Source organism: Cricetulus griseus, chromosome 3, assembly GCF_003668045.3.
Source record: "Cricetulus griseus strain 17A/GY chromosome 3, alternate assembly CriGri-PICRH-1.0, whole genome shotgun sequence".
NCBI lineage: Eukaryota > Metazoa > Chordata > Mammalia > Rodentia > Cricetidae > Cricetulus > Cricetulus griseus.
Window position 1 is genome coordinate 269100136 of NC_048596.1, and position 19538 is coordinate 269119673.

The following is a 19538-nucleotide window of genomic DNA, read 5'->3' on the forward strand; positions in this document are numbered from 1 at the left end:
GAAAAGTAAGGTTTTTACCTACATAAAGAAGTCCTGGGCCTGGGGAGTCCGTGAGTAAAGTGCTTGCTGCTGTACAAACATGAGGACCTGAGTTCAGACACATAGCCCCGGCATCAAAAGTTAGTTGTGGTGGTGGTGGTGACTGCCTGTAATGCCTGTGCTAGGCAGGGGTGGGGCCTGTGGAGACAGTTGGATCCTCAGAACTCAGTGCCAGCCAAAAGAATGAGTTCTAGTGAGAAACCCTGATTCAAAAAAACCGATGTGACCTCTGGCCTACACATACACACACACACACACACACACACACACACACACACACACACGCACGCACGCACGCACGCACGCACGCACTTGTGCGCACATGGATGGATGTACACCATCTCACCCACACAGAAGGAATCCTGTAGAATACTGTGTGGAGTTCCTAGGATGAGAGGCTACTGGCTGTTTAATACATTTAAAAAACATTCCTGAAACATCGACACACCCAGTAGAAGGGTGGCAGCTTCTATTTATAACACACAACTGTGTCCGCACAGCTTTTTAAACCCTGACATTCTTAGGAGATGAAGCCAATGACCTGGGCACTATAGGCAGTTCACGTGAAACTTGCACACCACACAGGAGACAGAGTCAAGAGTCAATTCTCCCAGCTCAAGGGATTCATCAACAGCTCTGAGGAGGGTCAAAGGTGAGACTTGACTAGAGGGAGATAAACCATCTCTGAAATAATCTTCTTGATACTAAAGTGCAATTTCAGAGGAACAAGGGGGCTACAGACAACAGTCACTTACCTGTTGCCCAATGCTGTTGCCCAATGAGGCTGACAGAGATTGACAGGCAGGTGCCTGCTTCCTCCTGGGCTCTGGATTGCCCAACAGAGACTAGAACTGGCTATTGAAAATCTCTTGCCCAGACATTGCAAGTGGAGCTGTTTAGAAAGTACTGGAAAAAAAAAAACAAAAACAAAAACAAAAGAGAATGATGTTTGAAAGAGCCAAAGCCCAGCTCTAGTGTAAGGAGCTGAAGAAAGACATCTTAGTCCCCACCCACCACAGCAAACGCAGGGCAGAACACAGGCTTCCTCAGGGTAGATAGATGGAGGAGGGCACAGAAAGAAAGGCTCACTGTCAGTTTCTGAGGCCACACATGTGACCCAAGAAGGCCAGGATGGCGCTGGGGTTGGTGCCCATGTGTGAGCAGCGCCCTGAAGCCAGGGATCAGCTGGAATGTGTAGGCAACGCCCAGGTTTAGGAGAGCTGGCACATCACAATCTTCCCTAGTCCACACTGTCACTCAGAGACACTCCTAGCAACTCATTGAAAAGTCTCCACACAGTAGCGATCTTAAACACACACAGTAGCTCTGCTATTCACACAGTAACTCACACATTCACACTCTGCTAGACACAGTGGCACGTTCACATAGTGCTACACACACACACACACACACACACACACACACACACACCACACACAAACACTCACGGTCAACATACTCACACTGTTCCTATGCTGGATACTCTGTAGCTCGATGCACATGCTGGTCCTCCCTCCCTCTCAGATAGTCCCTGGCCCACAGCTCCTTCTCCGGAGAGCAGAGTTGGAACCATGGGTGCAGACGCCAGCCTCACACTCTTGTGTGCACAGGGAGAAGATGTCTGTCCTTGACCTGGAGCTACACCTGACTGCCTTGCCACACACACACACACAGTCAGTGGCTTCCCCTGTCTCTGGCAGCCAACAGACAGAGCTCCTCCCACCCACATAGGCTCCTGAGCTCTCACCTTCCTGTAGCTAAACTACCTTGGGGTAGACTCCAAAGTCTCACCAGGAAGACAGTTTTCATTGGTCAGCGTCACATTCTGTTTTTTTTTTTTTTTTTTTTTAAAGGAAATAGCTTTATTACTCTAGTTACTATATAACACTGCCGCAAGGCCAAGTGCGTCTTAGGTGTCCAAACATCTGTAATAGCTGGACTGTAATTGAATTTACCTGTCAAATTCAGCAAGAAAGATGTTTGTTGAGCATGTTCCAAGATGGTAGCAAGCTAAACAGTAACTAGAATTCATGCTACATTCTTAGCAGCCTCGCTGGACAGAAACGTTAGACTTCCAAACAGAAAATACATGTTTTTCTGCATTCTTCTCATAGCATGGGAGATAAAATGCAAGTTTCCAGAAGGCAGACATGACACAGCAATAAAAAGCTCTAGGAGGAATGTGAGTTGAGTTCAGCCTCTGTGTGGTCAGAGGCTGTGATCTGGCAGAGTAGAGGCTGGCTTGGCCCCACTGCAGGGGAGTTGTGCTTCTGGTCAAGACATGTGTTTGTGTTTGTGTGCGTGCCAGAAGTCAACACTGAGTGTCATGCTTAGTCACTCTCCGTCTTATTTAGACATGGCCTCTCACTAAACCTGGAACTCAGTTTGGCTAGACTGGCTAGACAGCAAGCAAGTCCAGGGATCTTCTTTGTCCATCTACCCAGCACTGGGGTTACAGGAACTGGCTATCATGCCCAGATTTCTATGTGGGTGCTGGGGACCCAAACTCAGATTGTCACATTGTACAGCAAGCATCTGAGCCACTGAGCCATCTTCCCACCTCATCTTTGTTTCTGAGACAGGTTCTCATGTAGTTCAGGCTGGTGACAAACCTGTTATACTTAAAGGTCAAGACTGGCCTTTAAACCTCAATGCTCTCTGCTTCTACCTCTCAAATACTGGGATGCTTGGTGTACGCTATCATGTTCAGCTCAGAAACTGGATTTATTTTTAGTGGAGCCAACATCAAATGGAGAGGAAAATGCCCAGTGCAAGTGGTGTGCAGTCTGTAACTATATACCGTACAAAGGAGAGTTTACCCCACACATCAGACAGCAGAGCCTCACAAGCCTTGATACCTGGGAACCAGTGGGTGAGACTGCTTGCTGTCTCGAATGACTAAGGACGATTGCGAGCCAGGAACCAGGAAGGAGAGCCCAGTGGGCTCTCAGAGAAGAGAAGATGTCCAGTTAACTATGAAGTCTGAGTAGGGCTGACAGGACAAAGGTGAGAGCTTGACAGAAAAAGATGCAGAGATGCCCCCAGGACACTTCAGAAGCATGGACAAAGGGGAGCATTTGCAACACCTACCCAGGGCAGGTTCCTGTGATCGCTGTCCAACCTGAAAACTGCAGATCTGCAGGGTGCCAGATCCAGAACTCAGGGGAGCCTTGCCTTGGTGGTGGGAGATCAATTACTGCCCTTCCAGTGGCCCACCCTGCCATCCCACTTAACAAATCTTTACAGGAAGGCCAAACTCCTTACAATTTAATTTTATCCTTGAAGAAAACTGTAATATCTAGCATCTAGCATGGAAAAAGCAAAACACAATGCCTGGCATCTAATCAAAAATTGCCAGGCAGGCCAGGGGGTGTAGCTCAATTGGTAGAGGGCTTACATAGTATGTATGCCCTGAGTTCAATCCCCAGCTCTAAACTGGATGTGGTGGTACACCCTGTAATCACTCAGATGAGAAGGCAGGGGGGCCAGAAGTTCAAGTTCATCCTGGGCTATGTGGGAGGGTAGAGGCTACATAGACCTTGTGTGTGTGGGGGGGGGATCCCTCCTCCCAAATACCAGACACACATATAACCAGTCATGATGGAAAAAAACAAACCAAAAGCCTGATCAGTTGAAACTGACTCATAACTGACGAGGATGTTGGAAACATCAGACAAGAGCATTAAAGCGTATTAGGCCTGTATCTAAGGAAAATGACAGAATGGCTGTAGACAAGACACTTTGGATCCTTGCTTAGCTTCTCCTTGGCTTAACTTAATAGCTTCACACTGAAAACCCACCAAGGCTGGGTGATGGTGGCACATGCCTTTAGTCCCAGCACTCAGGAGGCAGAGGCAGGCAGATCTCGTGAGGTCAAGACCAGCCTGGTCTACAGAGCATGTTCCAGGGCAACACGGAGAGACCCTGTCTTGGGGCCAAAAAGAAAAGACGATCCACCAAATCTGTATTATCAAGTAGCAAGCTCCAGGGTGCCTCTAGCCTGCTTAGCCCACATGGGATAACCAGTACCCAGCATGATTAATGTCACCTAGTGACCTAGTGACCTGGGGGTGATCAGCCTAGGAAGGGCTCCAGGAGCTGCTGCTGTGGCCAAGGGTACCCCCATCTGCTGAGAATACAGTGGGGTGGGATTAGTGGGACGGGTGGGGGGCGGTATGAGTGCAAACTAAGTGAAGAAGACAACAAAGTGTCTTTTTGATAGAGAGAGGAGAGAGAGGGGGGGTCTTGCTATCATCCAGGCTGACTTCAAACTCAGCATCCTCCTGCCTCTGTCTCCTCAGGGCTGTGACTGCAGGCCAAAGCCACCATTTTCAGAGGGAACTGTTTCTTTTGAACCACTGGGGGGCGGGGGGAGGAAGCTCTGAGAATTCACATCAAGACGTCAATATCTCAGAACACCTGAATTTACTCCTGGTCGAGTGGAGCACCAGGAGGAGTGTGGCCCACAAAGGTCGGAGCCATGCAGAGAGCGCCCACCAACCTGTTTTTGAAGCTTCAACACACATCTTTGGTGCTCTGTGCCACTGCCCTCTTCTCCCAGTCCTCCCAAAAAAGGCCCAACTATATATCCCGTCACCTAGGGTTGAGGCTAGGGACAGTGAATGGTGGCACAGCATGGAGGACCATGGTGGCCCTTGTATTACTACAGTTTCAGCATATGGCTTAAGGAATGACTTTCTCATGGGCTACATTTCTAGGCCATAGACACCTCCCTGGATGACAGATCCAGAGATGGAGGAAACAGAAGGGGAAGAATAGAATTCCCTGCACATCCAGGAACAACCAGCTCCCAGAGGCTCCAGCAGCCTGGTCTCGTAGGAAGACCTGCGTAGATGCCCTCTACTCTCACCCCAAGATAGACTCCAAGGCCTTGTGTACGCTAGGTTGTCATTTACTTCTGTGGTATATCTCCAGTCAATACATCCATCTTCAAGGCAATGTGGCCCTTGTTATCCCTGGGGTTTTGCATGTAGCAAGGTCCTGTTTATATGCCTTATTTCCTAGAAAACCAGGGCCACACTCAGCCCTGTGTTCCCGAGAAAGTCCACAGCATGGTCCTACACAGACAGATTCCTGAAGTGTGGGACATCATACAACCCCACTCCCCAGTTAGCCATTTTGTTTATTTTTGGATGTCCTAATAGGCAGTATGGCACATTCATTTGACAGATTATTGTCACCCAAAAGAACTTTAGGCCAGTGTAACAAGCAGAGGCCTCTACCCCACTCAGCTACGACAGGACACAGGGACACTAAGTACCAAGCACAGCAATAATTTTGGCCTAAAGCTAGATTGACAGAAAAATCACAAGGTTGCCAGTTCAGGAACGCATGAGGGTTGGCCATCAGGGCTACAGAACATCAAGGACGGAGCTACCTATTGCATAGGGTGGCTGTGATTCCAAAGTCAAATCGGGAAACTTTTTCACCTGACTTTTTTTTTTTGAGACAGGGTCTTACTATGCAGCCCTGGCTTGTCTGGAGCTTGCTATAAATAGCAAGCTGGCTTTGAGATCACAGAGATTTGACTACTTCTACTTCTTGAAGGATGAGATTAAAGGTATGCATTGTCATGCCTGGCTCATTTGATCTTAAACAAAATAAAATTACTATTATATCTACGTGTGTATGTGTGTGTGTGTGTGTGTGTGTGTGTGTGTGTGTGTGTGTGTGTGTGTAAGAGCCGTAGCTACCATGTGGCAGTCAGAGGACAACTTTGTGGCATTGATTCCCTCCTTCCTCCATGCAGGCTCCAGGGTTACAAGACTGACTCAACCTGTCAGTCCTGGCTGCAGGAGTCTTTGCCTGTTGAGGCATTTTTCCATCTCACAGTTAATCTTCTTACATCTGTGTTGACTGTATGTACATATGCATGTTTGTGTGTGCATGGGGCATGGGGAGGCATGAGTGTGCTGCACAGCACGAGTGTGGAGGTCATGGGATATCAAGTCCTGTAAAGTGGAATGACATGGACTCTCCGGTCCTCTGAGATGGTATGACCTGATCCCATGTCTTGTGATATACATTTCTGGTTTTGTGGGTCCTGAAAGGTGGATTACATCATTCCTCAGGTCCTGTGAGGTCACCTGGATCCTCAGATCTTATGACGAGAGATGAGATGGTGGCTTGGATCCTGTGAGGTGCAATGACTTGGGCACACAGGTCCTGAGAGATAGGGCATGGTGATGTGTTGGGCCTTGTCTAGTAGGATCTGCTTTCTGGCGGAATGCTGCCTTCTGTGATCTCAATTTTAGTTTTACATTTTTTAAATTTGCATATAGTCAAAGCATAGCTCCGTGTGTGGATGTAGACGTATTAGAAGGGCTCTAGACAGTCACTGGAACACTGATTCCAGTCCTGCCATTCTTTTTTTTTTTTTTGGTTTTTCAAGACAGGGATTCTCTGTGGCTTTGGAGGCTGTCCTGGAACTAGCTCTTGTAGACCAGGCTGGCCTCGAACTCACAAGAGATCTGCCTGCCTCTGCCTCCCGAGTGCTGGGATTAAAGACGTGCGCCACCACCGCCCGGCCCTGCCATTCTTTTGTTCACCCAAAATATCACTGATTCTCGTGTGCCTGGCCAAGGCCATAGGATGAATGAGGCTCCTTCTCTTTCAGTTACATTCCCAGGTTGTTCCATTTCACAAGAGCTGAGTGCATGTGACGGTAATAATTACAAGGAACTTAAATATTTTCTATCGAAAGAGTGATCACAGGAATGTGACCTTTGCAAAGCTATTTGTAATCTCCCCTACCTTCAAAAACTTTTTGTTTACTTAAAAGCCCTACCCCATTCCCAAAATTTAATGGCAGGGGAGCCCTTTTCTTGTTTCATTCATTTTACTTTGCATTGAATTCTTTCCTCTCATTTTTATCAGTTCTTCGAGAATTTCACACAATATGGGTTTTTTTGTTTGTTTTTTGTTGTTGTTTTGTTTTTTTGCTCTTTTGAGACAGGATTTCTCTGTGGCTTTGGAGGCTGTCCTGGAACTAGCTCTTGTAGATTGGGCTGGTCTAGAACTCACAGAAATCTGATTGCCTCTGCCTCCAGAGTTCTGGGATTAAAGGTGTGTGCCACCACTGCCCGGCTTCACACAATATTTTTTAATCAAAGCCACTCCTCTCCTCCCCCAACTCCTCCCACATCCACTCCCTCCTCTGCCCACCCAGGTTTGTGTCTTATTTTTAACCCGTCAATCACAGTTTGCTCTGTTCACATGTTCTTGGGTGTGTGGCCTTCTACCGGAGCACCATTGGCCTAGCAGGGGCTACAGTCTTAAAGAAATCCACTCTCCCTCTTCCAGAAGCTATCAATTGCCAATGGCTCCTTGACTAGGCATGGGACTTTGTGCCCACCTCCACTCTCCACACTGGGATTTCGTCTGGCTTGAGCTCCCACAGATCTCGTGAATTCATATATACAGATCATGCAGAGCTTGCACAGATCTCGTGAGTTCATGTATACCACTGTTGGGCTGTGTCCAGAAGACGCTTTCCTGGAAGTCATCTGTGGCCTTTGGCTCTAAAAATCTTTCTGCTCCCTCCTCAGCAATGATCCCAGAACCTTGGGAGGAGGGGGTGAGATATAGGTGTCCCATTCAGGGATTCGTAGAATGCAACAGGAAGGGTTACATTGGGATGGGGGTGAGAGGATGAGGTAGAGGAGGGAATACAGAAAGGAATAAACAACACTCAAGACCCTTCAAAAAAAACTCATAGGAAAGCCTCCTATTCAAGGTTCTTTAACATGCACAACACACACACACACACACACACACAGAGAGAGAGAGAGAGAGAGAGAGAGAGAGAGAGAGAGAGAGAGTTAAAATGGAGTTACCCTAAAATGAATGGGGTGACAATACCCCTACTAAACACCTAAACACCATAGGCTACGAGTAAAATGCCAGTACCAGGAGCGGGTTACCTCTTTTGGAGTTGTTGGCCAATGAGGCCCCATAGACTTCCAAACATTACAAGCCAATGTTATTGGTTACCCTACAGAATTTGATGGTAAGCCCCAGTTCCTGAAGATATTACATACTTAAGTCATAAAACACGGAGGAAATAAAACTGGTACCGACCTGGACGTTTCATCCCCACTAGCTAGCTTTCATAGTGCTGGAAGTTGCTAAGTTACCAGAGGAAGAAATTAACCATCAGTCGCACCCAGCTGTGCCCTGTGACACATAACCAGCTACCATATGCCCAGCTACCATAACGACTGTGCTGGAAAGACGTGCTCACTATTGCAGTAGTGGCATGAACATCATGGGGGTAGACAATTACTTTCTGATTGGACTTAAGGCCCATTCCACACAATGAGACCAAACTCATACCAGGTGCCATTATCAGGCCAAGAGCCTGTGGCTAGGCATGTCATAGGCCTTAGGGGACAACCTACTACTGCTATTCTGCCCAATAGTCACTGTATTAAACACACTCCTGATGACTTACTAGACCCGTAGATTAATGTGCCCTTCAACCCTCACCAGAGAAGTTTCTATTTGCACTAGGTGGCCGTTAGCTCACAAATTTGCACCAAATTTTAAACTAGCCAATAGCAAGAAAGATTGTGAGGCTGAACCCCAGCCAGTCAGGAAAAGACACAGTACCCCTGCATTAGAATAAAAACCTGCTCTATGTGCTTGCCACCCAGCAATGCACCCTTTTGCAAAAGTAAAAGCTTCCTTGTTCGTTTACTTCCACTTTGTCTGTGTGTTCTTTGTGCGGTGGTGGTGGGGTCCCTGGAATCCGGATTTCATTTCTAGCATAAGTCACCCCCCCTCATAGGACCTGAGTGTTCAGGTCGCCCTGCTTTACAGGACCCGAGCATCTAATTAACCCTCATCCTTAGTGGTTCTGAGATGGACAACAATATTGTAGTAGGGGGAAGGCAGCAAGTATGGAGTTATGGTGTATGGTATAGTATACTATAGTATCCATGGTGGGGCTCACTGGAGTGGGTGTTGCCGGGAAGGACTTGAGACCAGTAAATTAAGTTCAATGCCAATGTAGACGGCAGCCAGTGGGCCCAGCCCCATTTAGGGAGTTATTAAACAGGGTCTCATCAGTCAGGTTTTTAAAGGAAATCCCACATGCCTCAGAGACCACCTGATAATGGTCATGGAAGAGGCTGTCCTAGCCCCTGAGTCAGAGCCAGACCTCAAGCTGGTCCATGGGTGTAAGACATGTCAGCAGGCTACAGTTGGCGTGCCCTCAACCCATCATGTTGCTGCCTCCATTTTACACAGGATCTGCCCTATTGCATTCTTTCTCACTGGTGCAGACCTGTCGTATCCAACCCCTCATCCATCTGCTAGGTATCTGGGGCACAGAGGATCCTCCACACAGAGGGAAGCAGGCACAATGAATGAAGGGCCTTCTCATCTCTCATTTCCTTCCTGGACTAGCTTGGTCCTTGCCCTATCAGTCACCCTGCCCAGAGGCAGGCAGAAACAGGCCGTCATAGCCATGACCAGCTGTGCTTTCTACTGTCCTTGTTTATTGTTTTCAGCACAGACCCATCTCAGAGCCTCCCTGTAGCCATGTGAACAGTCCACAAACCCAGCATCATCTGGGTTTTATATTTGCCCAAGGCTGCTTTTAACTCCCTTCCCAGTTACTTGACAAAGGAACCTCAGTTTTTCTATCTGTACATGTGAATCACAAACAGCCTACCTAGGGCCCATAAGAAGGTACAGTGTGGTGGAAAGTTCCTGAACATGCATTAAGGTACCCGAAGTCCCTGTTGTAGTTCATGGAGTTGGTTTTATCATGGGGCAGCAGGGCCACGCTTCTCAATCATCAGTCAGCCTACCAAAGACAAGCTCTTGTTAATCTCATAATGTGCTCTTGACCTCTGTACACAGAGTCCAGTGTGGGCCCCTGCACATTGGGAGGTACCGATCCCCCTAGAAACAGAAGTCAGACTCCACTTCTACCCCCAGGAGCAGAAGCAGGCTTCATGAGGCCTGTAGCAGCCCAGTTGAGACAAACCACTTCCTCCTGTCCTTGCTGGGTCTGGCCCCACCCATCGCCCCAAGCACTTTGTAAATTACCAGCTCAGAGAGTTTATATGGTGACCAACCAGTCCCTTCACAGGCTTGGGGCCCAGGATGAGCAGACAGAGTGCTCTGTGCTTGTTTCTTCTCTCACAGAAATAGGGGCTGGGGAGATATTTTGGTCAGTAAACCATTTGCTTTGCAAGCACAAGGACTTTACTTTGATCCTTAGAACTCAGGTTCAGAACAAAACCCAGCTGAGTACCATGGCATGCTCTGGTAATCCCAGTGGCTGAGGGTGTACAGACAAATCTGGGGCTCCCTGGTCAGCTAGCTCAGCCAGGCCAGGCCAATGAGAGGCCCTGTCTCAGAAACAACAAGCTAGACAGACATGTCCTGGGGAGGAGTAACTCCTGAGATTGTCTTCTGGCTTCCCCACATGTGCATGCACACACACACACACACACACACACACACACACACACACACACACACACGACTAACAAAGACCACCCTGGGTGTGGAAGGACCAATATAAACCCAGGCAGAGCTGCATAAACTCTAAACCTCAGCAAGTTCGGCAGCATTCAGATTCCACTTTACAGACAGGGAAATCGAGGCAGAGTCTAAGAAGCTGCCCAAAGCCACAGTTCTGGAGTTCTACAACCATCCATTACCCTGTTTTTGGCTTTCTTCCTCCATCGGGGTCCTCTCTCTGTCCCCCCAACAGGTACTCATCTTCTTCCCTACTTAGTGATCCCCAGAAAAATGGAAATAGGCTAGTCACCCGCAATGAGAGTGACTCCTGCCCTATGCTCCCCACCAGGTCCCAGAGCCCGGCTTCTCAACTATGCCCTGCCTCTTCAGCCTCTGTGCCCTCTGCTAGGCTGTAGCATCATAGCATTAAATATAATCCTGTCATTCCATCTCTGCTGCTGTGATCTTGCCTGCCCCTAGGGCTACCAGCATCCTAAGCTACCACTCCCAGAGCTGCCCAGGCCATAGCTTGGGGGTTCTGAGGAGTCCTTGGTGGGCTCAGCTTTCTTTCTCAGCAGTGTCATGATAGACAGTTAGTTATATCTGTTAATATCTAAATTGTAGATTCTAGAAGATTCCAGAGCAGGAGTGGGAAGGCCTATCCCCCACTAAGAACTCACCTGGGACCACCTCCTCAGTTTAGATACAGAGAGAAACATGCTCTGTTTCCCCCAAGCCTGGAAGACAGGAGAGAGGCCTGAGGCACCCGGAATGGGGTCATCACTTCATGGGGTCAGCCTTGGATCTGTGCCCCTCTGGAGCTTCACTGACAGACTGTCCATCCCATAAGTTTGAGCTGTGCTCCATCTGCCAATGGCAAGTCCAGTACCCCGTAGTTACAGAAGCTTCTCTTACCAGTCAATGCCTACAGCAACGCTATCTTTTCACCAGGGTGAGCCACTAAAGGACAACGGCAGAATGAGATGCTGCAAGCACTCCACGGCAACTTCCTGCCTTGAAAATATCTGTCTCCCTTGAATGTTTGGCTCCCCTCCCCGTGAGCCCTCCCCCACGAGACACCTGACAATATTTTCGGGCTCACCTAAGATCCCAGGAGCCAACCTCCACTCACCGCTCTTCCAAGACCAGTCTGTGTCTCCTCCAGGGCTGAACTTACTCAAGAACAAAACCCAACTTCCTCTTTCTAATTTTTGCAATATTGGTCACAAAACAGTGGCGAATTTGCATTTCCGTAGCAATGACGCAATGAGAGGAGGTTGGCTTGCTGTTTCTGAAGGGCCTGATCTGCTTGTGGTGGGGATGACTTCGAAAGCGTAATCCTTAGTCACAACCATACAGGGCTCCTGGCTATATGCAGCAGCAGCAGCAGCCAGGGCTGAGTTCAAGTTTAACAACTCCCTGGACGAGGACCACTGTAACCCTCCTGCATCTGGCTTGATGGATTGGCTACTCTGAGCAGACCTGAGATGGCTGAGGTCTGCAGAAAGAAGACACACTAGGAGACATGTGACCCAGGCCACACAGACTTAGAAGCCCCACTCTGTCTTCTTCAAACCTTGGTGGGGGGAAACAGCAAAAGGGCTACAAAGGCTGGAAGAGGCAGACCCCACCACTGAAAGATTGTTTCAAGGCGACTCCAAGAGACCTGGAGAGCCTCCGGTGACCTGGCTGATGAGGGCTGTCCTCGAAGGGCTGAGTGCTGCCTCTTCCAGTCTGCCTTAAGGGGAAGGGCCCCTCATTATCTCAGGAAATAATGGGGCATTTAGTATTCTTTTGTTTTTCAAGACATGTTTTTTTTGGGGGGGTGGCAGGCTCTCTGTGTAGCCCTGTCTGTCCTGAAACTCTGCGTAGACCATGCTAGCCTTGAACTCACAGAGATCTGCCTGCCTTTGCCTCCTGAATGCTGAGATTAAAGGCAATAACCACCATGCCCTATTACTAATGCTTTTTTTTTTTTTTTCCAGAGACAGGGTTTCTCTGTGTAGCTTTGTAGATCAGGCTGGCCTCTAGGCACTTATTCCTTAACTCAACCTGGGATCAGTCAACATTGACTAGGTTGGCTGCCCAGCAAACCAAGGGCGCTTCCTGTCTCTGCCTCCCAAGTGCTGGGATTACAGGTGTGTTTGCTACTGCACTAGACTTTCCCCGTGGGCGCTGGAGGTTGAACCGAGGTCCTCACGTCTGCATGGGACCATCTCAGTTCTCTAAACTCCTACATTACTCAGCTAATTTTTGTGTGTATAAGAACGTGCACCTGCATGCATGGGTATGCATGCACCTGTATGCACTTGTACCTGGGATCCATCGGACAAGCCTGGGCATCAGTCTTCAGGTGATGTCCACCCATGTTTTTAAAGCAGGGTTTCTCACTGGACTGGAGCTGCAAGTAAAAGTTAGGCTGGCCGGCCAGCAAGCCCCAGGGGTCTGGGATGACAAGTGCATGCACCACACCCAGATTTTTTTATGTGGGCTCTGGGGGCCAAGCTCGGGTCCTCATGTGTGCAAGGTGAACACTGTCCCCATCCAGAAGCTGAAGACTGAGGTGATGCAGAGTTGACAGGTTCCTTCTGACTCTGTTGGCCACTATGATGGACACATGCGTGCACACACACACACAGCTGCTGTATGCAGAAGTGATACGCTAGAGTGGTCAAGATCTCCAGGAGCTCAAACCTTAGCTCACAGGAAGTGTGTCCTTGGGAGGATGGAACTTCTCAGAGTCTCAATTCTTCTTCCATAAAATGGAGAGAAGCATGTGTTGGAGGTGTTGTGAGAAAGAAGGTCTAGCCCAGGCAGGACCTGGAGAATTTTAGTCCCTGTCTGAATCTCCATTGCTGTGCTGTCACTGTCTGGTCCAGAGGACCTTGCTTCGATCCCTGAAGGGCCATGTCCCCCGAGGTGGCAGCCTCGGGCCACCCAGAGGGCCACCCAGATGCTTCCAACTCAGGCCAGGAAGCACAGCACCTGTCGGCCAACACAATATAGTTGTCTGTCTGCTGCCACACCCAGAGCCTGGAGGCCAGCAGTGGAATCCCACCAGGACAGGGAACCATTCCATCAGGAATACAGAATCAGCTGGAGGAAGTCAAGGTGAGCAGCAGCGAGACAGGCTGGGTGAGGCAAGTAAGTGGGGGAGAAGCCAGTGATGTAAAAACAAAGCCAAGACCAGGCGTGATCGTGCACTCAGGAGGTAGAGGCAGGCACACCTCTGTAAAGTCAAGTCAGCCTTGTCTACATATCCAGTTCCAAGCCAGCCAGGGATGCATAATGAGACTCTGCCTCAAAAAAGAGGGGGCGGGGAAGGCCAGAACTGAGGTCTAATGCCCTCTTGTTCCAGAGGGGGAGGAAACAATGCCTCTACTTGGGGTAACACCTCTAAAAAAAAAAAAAAAAAAAAAAAAAGCCCATGATGGTCCAGTGATGGCTGTGTCCTGGTAAACTCTTACGTAGCCCCTCACACTGTGAATGACCATAAATACTAGTGTCCCATAAACCTGCAGAAGTGGCCAGGTGACTTCCTAGACTAAGCCATGCACAGCACTGCAGTTTTTCTTGGGGCAGGGTAGACTCGGTCTCCAGGCTGGAAGGGTATTCAAGCAGCTCTGAGAAGACACGTATGTGGAAGAAACAGAGACCCCCCGCCAACAGCCAGCACCAACTTGCCCTGAGTGAAGGAGTGAGCTACCTTGGAAGATGCTTATCCTAACCACCATCTGTCTGTATCCGGAACCAAGCCATACCCAAATCCCTACCAGTTAAACTAAGCAAAGGTATTAGATTCACTACTCTCTTGTGTGTGTGTGTGTGTGTGTGTGTGTGTGTGTGTGTGTGTGATGTGAGTATATACACATATGTGTGTTCACCTGTGTGTATACATGTACGTGGAGGCCAGAGTTCCCTTATCACACTCCACCTAACCTTTTCTAGTATTTTTATTTAACTTGTGTGCTCCTGTGAGGGTGCACATGTACCACAGTGTGCGTGTGGAGGCCAGAAGACAACTTTCAAGGTCAGTTCTCTACTTCCACCATATGGGATCACTTCCACCACCCTAGGGATCAAACTCATTTCATCAGGCTTGAGAGGAAGTTGGCCTCCCACTTAGACCAAAGTGTGTTTATGTTCAGTGTCCTTCAAGGTCTTTGTTTGGGGATGAGCTACCCCAAAAAACTCTGTGACAAGGAGGAGAGGACAGCCAAACAGCCCAAGAGTAAAAATGCTGTGTCCTTGAGAAGAGCTAGAAGGCCCAGCATTTCCAACAGGTCACTATTGTCTTTCATAGGGTAGAAAATGCCTATGGGAAGGAGAGCAGGAGCTCGGCCATGGAGAGAAAACCCAACCAGGAACACTCCGGCTGCCTGCCTCAACTTCCCCAGTCCCTGCCTGCTGGGTATTGTGCACAACGGATTTGATGTTGCCATCTCTCTATGTGCTCTTCGTTCTTTTGCTTGGAAGCCTCACCTGAAGGGACACCATACAGGACATCCCTGAGCCATCTTGCTGGTCTTTCACTTTATTTTTTGAGACAGGGATTGACACTGACCCTGAAGCTCACTCTTTCAGCTCGGCTGGCTGGCCAGTGAGCTCCAGGCACACACTCATCTCACTCCCTCGGCACTAGGGTTACAGATGAAAACCACCCAAACTGGCTTGTGCATGGGATCCAAATCACTGAGTCATCTCCTAGCCCCCACTACTTTTTTAAGCCACTAAATTCTGGGTGATTTGTTAGGCAGCTGTAGATCCATGGTCCAATGTTTTCATCAGGAAAAGAGCAAGGAGGTGACCTGAGGTGGGGAAGAGGTAAGCTCCTCCCAAGGTAGAAGAATGTTCACTGGGAAGTTAGAGGGCATATTCCAATCGCTCTAATCACTTCAGCCTGGAGCGCATGAGACCAATGGCCCAATGGATCCACAGCCCTGCACTGTTCCTGATGTGGGAATTGTGTGTCACTGAAACACAGTGCCTAACAGAAACAGTGTAAGAGAGGAGAAACCTATCCCGGCCAAAGGTTTCAAGGTTCGTAGTCCATCAGTCCATCGTGGCAGTGGCAATGTGTCAGGATGCTTCACATAGGGGCTGAGCAGGAAGCAGGGAGGGTGTGACTGGACGGAGTCAAGGCTAACACACGTCCAAAGAATGCCCCCAGTGATTGACCTACTTCCTCCACCTAGGTCCCACCTGCTAAAGGTTTACAGTCTCCCCAAACAACTCCACCAGCTGTGAAATAGGAAGTTAACACTAACCAGCCAGGCACGGTGACATGTGCCTGCTAGCCTGTCACTGTAGAGGTGGAGAGTGGAAGATCAGCTCAGGGTTGCTCTTGGCTACATACTGACTTTGAGGCTAGCCTGGACTACATGGGACCCTGTCTCAAAAAACTGGAACAAACACATGAATGTGTGGGAGACATTTCAGATTCAAACCTTAACACCATGGACATGAAGGTCTGCGTATGCTAGTCAACCTCAAGGACCGGAATGCTTCTTGGAGGAAGGCCACATGGGCTCCAGGCTCCCCCTCAGACGTCCAGCAGAGGTGTTTCCCTCTTCTGCCAATCAGTTCACTGCACAGGAGGCAGTCCCAGGAGGACAGACTCCCCTTCTTGGCCCCCATCCTGTCTATGGGATCCCCAACTAAGCCTTAATTACTCGGAAAGCCAGCAATGACTTAGGGGGAGCCAGGCCCCAAACTCAGGCTCTTCTGCAAAGGTCAAAAGCCAAGGGGCTGCCAGTGTGGGAACTCATGGGAGCCTTGAAGGAGAGCAGTGGCCAGAGACCTGTCAACAGGAGAATGTACGAGGGAAAATGCCATGTTCTGGGAGTCCCCATAGGGAAGGTCCACTTGCCAGGACAGAGCCCACAACTGAGGCTGAGAGACCAATGCCGTTAGCAGATTAGTTAACAACCCTTGACTAATGAGCTGCTAGACACAGAAGATATAGCAGGCCCCAAAGGCTGTTCCTGGAGAAGGAAAGACATCGAGACCTTTCTGAGCAAGGGAACCCCATGTTGCCCCCTGCTGCTCATTTTTGGGGTCACAACCAGTCACTCTAGCCCCAAGGGCATGGTGTTCTCAATTACCCATCTACTTTTGGGAACTGAGAGAGAGTCACAAGTCCCAAACCCTCCAGGAACCCTTCAGAATCCAAGTGTTGGTTAAAATGTCCAAGTGCTTCTTGTCTTTCCACAGAGACAAATAAACACCAGACCAACAAAGAAGAATGGTGGAGATCCTCCTGTTGCTTCCCAGAGGCTTGGACAGGGAGCATCTTTGCATGTATGTGTGCACGTGTGTGCGCGTGTGTGCGCGCATGTCCATGTATGTGTGGGCACATCTATGTACACATGTGTGTGGAAGCCAGAGGTCAGCCTCAAGTGCTATTCCCTAGGTGTTGAACACCTTTTCTCTCCCTTCCCTTCTTGCTTTGACACGAAGTCTCACTATGTAGTCCAGTTGGTCTGGAACTCCCTAAGTAGACCAGGCTAGCCTTGAACTCATAGAGATCCACCTGCTTCTGTGCCCCACCCTCATCCCCTTGAGTTCTGGGATTAAAGGTATGTGCTGTCGTGTCCCATCACCTTTTCTGTTTTGACAGAAAGTCTCTGTCAAAACACTGGCTTAGAATTTATCAAGTAAGGTGAGGTTGGCTGGCTATTGAACCCCAAAGATCCATCTGTCTTCACCTCTCCAGCACTGGGATTACAAATTGGTGATAATATGCCCAGGGTTGTATGTGTGTGTGTGTGTGTGTATGCAGGCATGAGTGTGTGTGTTTCTGTTTCTGTTTCTGTGGGTGTGTATACGCACATGCAGTTGTGAAGGCATGCCTGTGCACGTGTGTGGAGAGGTCATCGATCAACATCGGTTTCTGTATCTGCATGTTTTGCCTGTATGCATGTATATGTGTGTACCGCGTGCACGCCGTGTCTCAGAGGACAGAAGTGTTTGACTTCCTGGGGCTGGAGAACTATGTAGATGCTGGGAACTGAACTCTAGTCCTCTGGAAGGGCAGCAAGCACTCTTAACCGCATCTCTCTACCCCCCCCCCACCTTACATTGTTTAAACATGAGTGTTAGGGATGTAAACACAGGGCCTCATGCTTGCACATCCTGCCTGAGCCATCTCCCAGCTCATGCCCAGCTCCTTTTATGTAAGATCTGAGGATTATACTCAGGTTCTTGCTTATATTTGCAAGGTAAGCACTTTATAGACCTATCTTCCCAGCCCCCAGACACCCTTGTCAGCTTTAAGGTCCAACAGCTAAACATCTTGTGGAATGATGGTCTAGACCCAGGAAGACAAAAGCTTCCAGGGGCCACTTGTGTGGCTGCGTTGGAGTGATGAGCTTTCAGTAATTTTTGTTTTCTTCTCAAAGTTCCTCAATAACTCATACATTTTATAGAGATTACTTCACAATATTTACAATCCAGAAAAAAGCCAATCCATTTAAAAATAAGAGCACAAAACTTCTGGTTGCTCATCCAAGATTCCCAGCCCAGAGCTCTTGTGCGATGAGAGCCAGCTGTCTCTGTGTCTGTTTATGTATGGAAATTTTAATTCCTACTTCACTGCCCTTAAATTTCCCTAAGGAAAAATGTAGCCAAGAAACCAAGAGAGAGATGCTGAGAGTGAGTCCTTTTTCCAAAAACATTTTTTTTTCCTTTCAGAAAGCTTTCTGGGCCAGATTAAACTGCAGTGGCATTCAGGTCGGAAGTGAACAATAGTTCCCAAACTTTGACATACTTTTACCCACGCTTGCCTTCTCATCTCTGGAAGTAGCCGCAGGGTGCTTAACCCTGTGTGTGAAGTCAGTCAAGCTCATTGGCCTTGGATGGGTCCTTCACTCCAACTAGGTCATGCATGTCAAATGCAGGGAACAGAGAGTAGCTAATTAATCAGCTACTCTTAACCTCTTGATCTAAAAAAAAGGGGGGGGCTTTTTAAAATATTTGACAGTTGAGTCATCTTAGCCCACAGATCATCTAGCACTGAACTAAAGCAGCAATACCAGCTCAGTGCCTAAGTCAAGTGGCATTCTGAGAGCTTCCCAGACAGGGGGCATAATTACAGGGTGCCTCTGGCAGTCACTCCAATAACATCGGAGCCTGAAGTGAAAGCAATTGCTTCTTCCTACTTATAACAAAAAGCTCTGATGTGTCTGCCCTTCATGCAAAATCTGTGACTGGTGCCCCCCTACACCCCTTTACACTGTAAGAAAAAAGGCATCGGAGTATAAATAGAGAGTGATCCATAAAAACTAAGGCACTAAACGGGTGGCCACGCCCCTACTCCATCAGGCCCTGAATAGGCCATAATTCCAGCATTGTTTCGGTGCAGCTGTGTGGCGTCAGCCAGGAACACACTCTGAAGCCTGAGAGATGCTGGAACCTGCCTCTACTCCCGGTATCCAATCCAGACATTAAATCCTGCTAAATGGTTATTTTTACCTCCACTTGGACCCAACCTTTACTCTTCAGACTTTATTCCCAGCTCCTCCCTAAGCAAAAACTACTCAGGGTTCAATATCAGGTGTGTGCTTAGAGGTTGTTTGTAACAGGAGGAGGCTGAGCTAGGAGGCTGGGGATGTGGATAACTGGAAAGAATGGAGCTGTCAGCATCTGAGGGTGCCCATGTCAGGGCTGTATATGAGCTATCTGGAAGGAGGGAGAAGGGGAGAGAGGAGGAAGGGAGGGAGAAACAGAAAGAAGGAAAGAAGGATGGATGGATTCTACTCCTTAGTTTTATATCTGGTCATCAATTGATTAGGTAAGCCCCTGCAGTAGGCACAGGGCTTTTTGGACATAGGGAGATTAAAAGTTCCTCAACTGGACTGGGGATGTGGCTCAGTTTAGAGTGATTTCATGGGACAGCATGCATGAAGCGCTGGGTTCGATTCCCAGAATTGTATAAACTGGGCATGGTGGTACACACATGAAATCGCAGCTCCTGAGAGTTGAGTTGGAGGCAGGAAGATCAG

General features: G+C 48.7%; 1 protein-coding gene across 13 annotated transcripts in view; it reads right to left on the reverse strand.

Moving 5' to 3' along the window:
• Positions 1–19538, reverse strand: part of Fgd3 (FYVE, RhoGEF and PH domain containing 3) — a 63504-nt gene that overhangs the window by 41535 nt on the left and 2431 nt on the right. For 4 of the 13 annotated variants that reach the window (XM_027409958.2, XM_027409959.2, XM_035442966.1 and 1 more), the window contains exons 1-3: positions 11639–11772; positions 795–945; positions 19–177 (exon numbers count right to left, since the gene is read on the reverse strand). The gene's annotated coding sequence lies outside the window, so the exon portion shown is untranslated. Of the gene's footprint in view, positions 1–18; positions 178–794; positions 946–1502; positions 1833–11216; positions 11404–11638; positions 11795–19538 lie in introns of those variants that run through there. The other 9 variants (XM_027409951.2, XM_027409950.2, XM_027409952.2 and 6 more) reach the window with 9 other exon arrangements.